Genomic DNA, 7,052 nt, shown 5'->3' with positions numbered 1-7,052 from the left:
GTAAATGTAACCCTCCAAGGTACACGCTCGGATTTCCGTCCGATGTTTCTCTGCTTGTCCAGCGAGGTTCCGCTGGTGCATTTATACGAGAGAGCAGGAGGGGAGGTGACGTAGACATCTCTTCGGGGCGGAGCGAACTGAAGGGATGCTGCTGCTCATGCTCGGCATGCTCGATGCTCACGTAGCGCACGCGCTCACGCGCTGAGCTCAGCTGGCGAGTAAAACAATAGAGATGGGATTTATGGCTCTTTGAAGTGAGCTGGATCTCTTGGATCCGTTCCTTTCAAAGAGCCGTTCAAAAGACTCGTTTTAGTTACTACTAAGGAGATTTTGATTAGAAATTTTTAAAAATGAATTTTCAAATGAGTTCTCTACATTTTATTCTCTGGAAAACGTGTGAAATGGGACATTCTGTATGATATGACGGTTCTATTGTGAAAATAGACAACGCCGTTGTGAGCCCAGGCTTGTCAACTCTCCTGGATTTCCCAGGAGTCTCCTGGATTTTGAACCCCTCTCCTGGGAGTCTCCTGGATTGGCAAATCTCCTGGATTTCTCCTGGATTTTGTATCAAACTCCCAAAATTCACCAGAACACAGGAAATTACATCTACTATGTACATTTTTTTCTGGGGGAGGACCCCCAGACGCCCCGCTTTAGGGTTGGGGGCAATGCATGCAAGAAAGATCATAATTATACTTAAATGACTTAAAGATGAGAAGTCATTATTATTCGTTCACATACATTTGGCATTTTAAGGCTAAAATTGTACCAGTGCTAGTAAAGCAAGCCTGATAAAAGTATCGAACATGCACAAAATTCAACAGAACACAGGAAAATATATATATCTGTTAAGAGGTTTTGGGGAGAGGACCCCCAGACCCCGGTAGGGGAGTTCCGCGCACCCCCCAAAAAAATAATCTCCTGGATTCTGACCGTCCAATGTTGACAACCCTGTGTGAGCCTATCGTCTATTTTCACAATTTCTGCCACTAATATTTGACAAATGTTGTCATTTTAGAGAAAAGTCCTTAAATTGTCACGTTAGAAGTGTGCATATAACCTCTATACACTTAAACTTTGTGTTGGTTTGTTTACTGTTGAGTGAGAAAACAATGTTGCACATTAGGTTAATCATCTGGGGACCCACCAAAATAGAACAAGGTTGAGAACCACTGGTGTAAAGTAACAACTAGGGTACGTTTACTCAAGTTCTATATACTTAGTACAATTTTGAGGCATTTGTGCTTTAGCCTACTTGAGTATTTCCAATTTCCAATACTTTTACTATATTTCATTGCAGCAGAGGATGTCTGCATAGTGCCATACTGCCACCTAGTGGCACCAAATAGCCACATACTGTATATTTCACATCCTATTAAAGGGTGTTCAATCTGTGTTTTGAGATATTTTAGTATTTCAGCATGAATGATGATGCATTTTGCATCATATGGGTCATCATGCTGCATCATATGATGCAAAATGCATCATCATTCATGCTGAAATACTAAAATATCTCAAAACACAGTTTGAACACAAAAAATAACTCAGGATTGTGTTGATCGTGTCCCAAACAACAATAAAATAAGATCTGGTTGTCCCAGAGGTGAACTGGCCCTTTAAGGTTGTCTGTCAAAACAAAACATTTTAGCCAACCGAAACTGTCAGAAATTGGCAGACATTTCCAACTACCACGGCCACCGTCCATCTTACTTACAGGCTGTAGTTTCTTTTACTGACTTATACGGTGGGACTACACCAAGCCGTTTCGCGCGCGTCAGTGCGTATGCGTGCGTATGCGGGGCGCACGCGCGTATGCGCGTTTTGGATAGAGCCAATGTATATCAATTCAGCCGGCTACACCAGGCGTACGGATAGCGCGAACCACGGATACGCATTCCCTAAAAATAGGATTGGTTCTATTTTTTAAGCACGCCTATGCGTTTTGTACATAGACTATCTGGTCTTCCTCACATATACTGCCTCCTTGGTGTAGCCTGGAGCGTTTACGCATACGCGAGCCTCTTCACGGACAGTACGCGCGTATGTGCACATTTTTTGGTGTAGTCCCACCGATACAGTACTTAAAACTGGACCACAGGCTAGGCAGACTCTCACACACCTGGATTGATCCACTGAGGCAGGGAGGACGTTTCTGGATTTTTTTTAGCGTTGCATATTGACGATTCCAGTCCCCAAAAATATGAACAAAAAGAAAAGAACAATGTTGTCCAAACAAACACAGTAGTTAATCATCTTGTATTCTCGATTTCTCACCGTTCCAAGACGGTTTGCGTCACTGCCACAGCACAAGGAAATAACCACCTCCTGTTCAATCAGCCAACTAATTGATTCCACTTGTGATCGCTTCACACTGCACAGCAGCATTATTATCCATCAACTCTAGGAGGCGCACTGTGACACTTCACTTCACCATATAGCCATATAGTCCAGGCAAACTAGCTCATTTTGGACCCAAAACAGAAAGTAATTGTAAAAGATTTTTTTTCTTCACAGACCTTTTCTATAAGGTCTCCAGAACAACATACTATAAGTCCTAAGAAATCCCAGTTGCGGAAATATGTTTGACAGCTAGGGTAATTTTCAGTCTCATTCACTTGCTATACACTACACTATAAAGGCAAAAATGACTCCCAAAAAATCTGCTTTAAGTGGGATGTGAGGGGTCAAACTAGGGGTTATTAATTATTCTGAATCCATTGCAAGCATTTGTTTGGCATGAAAAACATTCCTTGGGCTAAAAACGGACCCCAAAAGGCTGTGAAAATTGATGACTCATCACTAAACCATCGTATTGTGGGGTCATTTCTTGCCCAAGGAATGTTTTTCATGCCAAACAAATGCTTGCAATGGATTCAGAATAATTAATAACCCCTAGTTTGACCCCTCACATCCCACTTAAAGCAGATTTTTTGGGAGTCATTTTTGCCTTTATAGTGTAGTGTATAGCAAGTGAATGAGACTGAAAATTACCCTAGCTGTCAAACATATTTCCGCAACTGGGATTTCTTAGGACTTTTAGTATGTTGTTCTGGAGACCTTATAGAAAAGGTCTGTGAAGAAAAAAAATCTTTTACAATTACTTTCTCGTAAAACGCTAGTTTGCCTGGACTAATACCTAAGATATTGTTACAGACATACATTCTTTTATTTCACAGTTGTTAGTCTATAGGGCCAGGCTAAGATTGACTTCAAGTGTTCGGCTAAGTTTTTAGATGTTTGTTTTGTTTGTTTACATTTCAGATTATGTTGCCACTGAGCTCCCATGTATCCACATTCTTCGCCTTCTCATCAAACATATAATTTTCCGAATGTCTGTCTGTCTGTCTGTCTGTCTGTCTGTCTGTCTGTCTGTCTGAGTGTCTGTCTGTCTGTCTGTCTGAAACAGCGTTTCTCCTCAGTGGCTGGAGCAATTGATCTGAAATCGCATCACCATTAGCATATGAACACACCTAACATAACTGTGAAGCCCGTTTGTCACTTTCTGGCCCTGTTACAGATGTTGTCCAAAAATCATGCAGATCGGTACACAGTATCTCTGTAGCCATTAAACGAAACGGGTATTTCTTACATTGATGCTCCTACATATTATCATGCAAGCACCAGTTAAAGTTACTTTCTATCCCTCATATACTGTGTGCACAGTGCACACCCCATAACCCACACACTGCACATCATTTCAGAGCTCATATCTTTGAACGGGTAAGGGCTAGTCCACAATAATTCTTCAGAATCATGCACCTTGCTCTAGCCTCCTCCCACTCTGTCAGCTGCTCCACTTGCATCTAAAACTCTTCCACCTTCTCCCACCCTCTTTCAGCATCTTCCATATTCCCCTCATTCTCTACTAGCCTACTCCTTCAACCCAATTTAAGCCACTTTTCCAAAAGTCTTTCTAGTTGGGCTGCCCAGTTACACCTGTTATTTATTGTGGGTGGCTACTTGGGAGGTCATAGACTGGCTAGCCTCTGCCAGGCCAAAGACAAAGGGAGATAATAATCTTAGGCCTATAATGGAAACTTGTGATGTGACAAGTCTGAGCTGAAGTTGAAGGTGTGAGTTTGTCTATAGTTAATCTCACATAGGCTAACTGCTTGACATTTTGATATTTAACTTAAAATGTATTCTGGAAGTTAATGGTGGTCACTGGTCAGCTACTTCTCCACTAATCTGAGTTCCCAGAAGTTCTTTTTTCTCCACAGGTAGGCTACTCCTCTGACCACAAGTCAAGTAAAAATGCATTCTACTATGCAGCCACTCACAACACAGAGGAATTCTCTACCTATAGCACTGAATGTTCCAACTGCCCCATTAAGTATGCAGTTAGAACATAGCTAGGTACCGAGACCTGAAAGAGAAAAATGTATACAAGGGAATAGTATCAAGATTATTAAACTTACAAGGCTATACTGTTTTGGGAGAAACCAGAAATAATCAAAGCCACAGACCATTTAGTAATTTAAAGGAATGCTTTATTGATATCCAAACTTATGACAAAACAAAAATAAAACAAACAAATGTTTTTCATCATTCTTCCAAAGCCGATCCCTTTTCATATTCTATTACCAGCGATGCTCAGGAACCTAAAGTAAAGCTAATTTGGACTCTAGTAGTCTCCAGTCTTCCTGTGCATATTGGCTACCATTAAGCAGGCCATTTCACTTCTCATTGGCACCAGAAGAAAAAAAAAGAAAGAAAAACACAATTATCCTTTTTAATAGTTCAATCCCAGCACCCTTATTTAGTCTGTAGTTTAACGAGAGAAATAGCCAATTTTAACAATGTATTAAGTATAGTGTAGTAATGAGTCTTAAAGCTTAATTTGATTTAAAAGAAGAGAACATTGGACTTCTCTCAAGCAAATCAACTCATTTCAACTCGTTTCTTTAATAAAGTAAGGAGAGCGATCTGCCATAGCCTTTGACAAACTTTATCCCACCTTATTTTATCAAGTTATTATATTTCAAGACTCACACTAGATTAAATCGTGTTAAAATGAGTAATCTTCATGTGAGTGCGTGTGTTTTATTGTTGTTTCTTTCTTTCTCCATCCTGCTATGGCAAAAAGTGAAAGATTCAGAAAAGGAAAATAAACGAGCGAGAGGGATAGTGTTGTAACAGGTACTTAAATATTGGCAACGTTTTACAAATGGCAAATTAAATATATAAATGATAAACTAACTACTCTTCACACAGAAGAGGCCAAAGAAAACAAGAGGCAAAAGAAAAACAAAATCAGAATATCAGCTAATAGTAATAATTCACTAGCAACATGGTCAATACACAGACACAGAAGAGGACAGGGGAAAGCAATGATACATGGGCAATACTTTAAAGTATATTTTGATGGGGAATTATGATAACTATATCCAACTAACTGCAGTTGGATAGTTACCATAATAACTATATCCAATATATAGTTATCATAATACATATACATATATGTATATACATATATTTATAGTGCACGTTTGGCAATTTTTTTAATCACAAATTAAGTGTTGCTTGACAAAAATGTCACATTTTCAAGTGGTGTGCACATCTACATGACTTCAAAATGTTGCATACGACTTAACAACTTCAGATCCATTACAATTATGACCAGTGACCACTAGTAATTCCAGTCCACAGGTGCCCATGTATCATAAACTTTAGACAGATCGAAGGTGGAGATACCGAGCAACCCGTCCCAAGACAACACACTGAGCAGAGGATCAGGGGGAGAATAAAACAACTATTATACAATCTTCTACTTCATGTTGAGAACAATAAAAAGTGACGGTGCTACCAAACTATTTGCAGCGGTTTTAGTTTCAACTTCAGTTTCTTTCTTACAACTGTCACATCAGTGTGTATGTGTGTGTTGCTCAGATGCAGGATAAGTGTAAATAAAGAGTAAAATATAGTTGGCATATGGTGAGTTTGTTTGGCCTTGCACAAGGTTTATGTGTAATTAGGAGTGTATTTCTATTTTTAGGGGTTGTCTCTTTTTTCTTCTAAATGGCAGCAAAACATTTTCTCAGTTTCAGCTGTGTGGCACAAGAAGCAAGCATCTGATCCTACACAATGAAATCCTAATTCTTAGTGTACAAATGTAACCATTTGGTTGCATTTGTACACTCTGAGTTACAAATGGATTCATTAACACTGTGGCATGTATACATCAAAACTCAGCCAGCCAGCCAGCCAGCCAAACCATCCCTTCCTCCCTCCCTCCAATCCTGTCTGTAAAACTTTAAAGAGGAACAGAAAAAAAAAATAAAAGAAACAAAAAAGAGAGACGAGGAAGAAAACAAAATAAACCAATGGGAAAAATTCCTTTTCTGCAGGCTAAATGATAATAATGGGATGTGGCATAGTGGGTAAGGCATTGACATTCGCCAGGTAGTATTATATACACAACAGAAGCATAATCTCACATTGTGTTCTGTGTATACAAAGCAGAAGCATCATCTCACATCCTGTTCTGTGCATCAACAAAAGGTAAAGGTATGTGGCGTCGGACCAGACCAGGGCAAAAATAACCTACACATTCAAAATGGCCCTTTTGAACTGTGGAGGCGTGCTCGTGGCTGTGGTCACGACATGCAAATGGCAACGTTCTTGTCAACATACTTTATTATGCCTCTTAGATCAATCACACCCCATCTTCCAGTGGAAACCAGTTGAACCAATAAAGCCCAATATACTTTGTTGTAGGAAGAAAAGTCTGAACATTTTCACCTACAATGACATGCCCAAATTAGGGGCGGCAGGTTGAAAGTGGTTAAACAGTACTTCACTTGTCTTGGTTTGACCATCACTAGTGTTAATCAGTTTCACAAACATGAACTAAAGGTGACAATGAACAGGACAGGAAATTAATTTGAGTACCCTGCCGATGTACCAATGTTGTTACATTGAAAATCCCCCGGCTTCTCTCTAGAACAGATCTCCAATACAGAGGTTTGTTACTAGGTAAACTGGACAGTAAAGCTGACAAAACTACCAGTCAAAAGCTACAACAATTCTTTTGTGTGAAGCTTACATCG

Source organism: Nannobrachium achirus, assembly GCF_963921795.1.
Source record: "Nannobrachium achirus genome assembly, chromosome: 9".
NCBI lineage: Eukaryota > Metazoa > Chordata > Actinopteri > Myctophiformes > Myctophidae > Nannobrachium > Nannobrachium achirus.
This window is presented reverse-complemented; position numbering follows the sequence as displayed.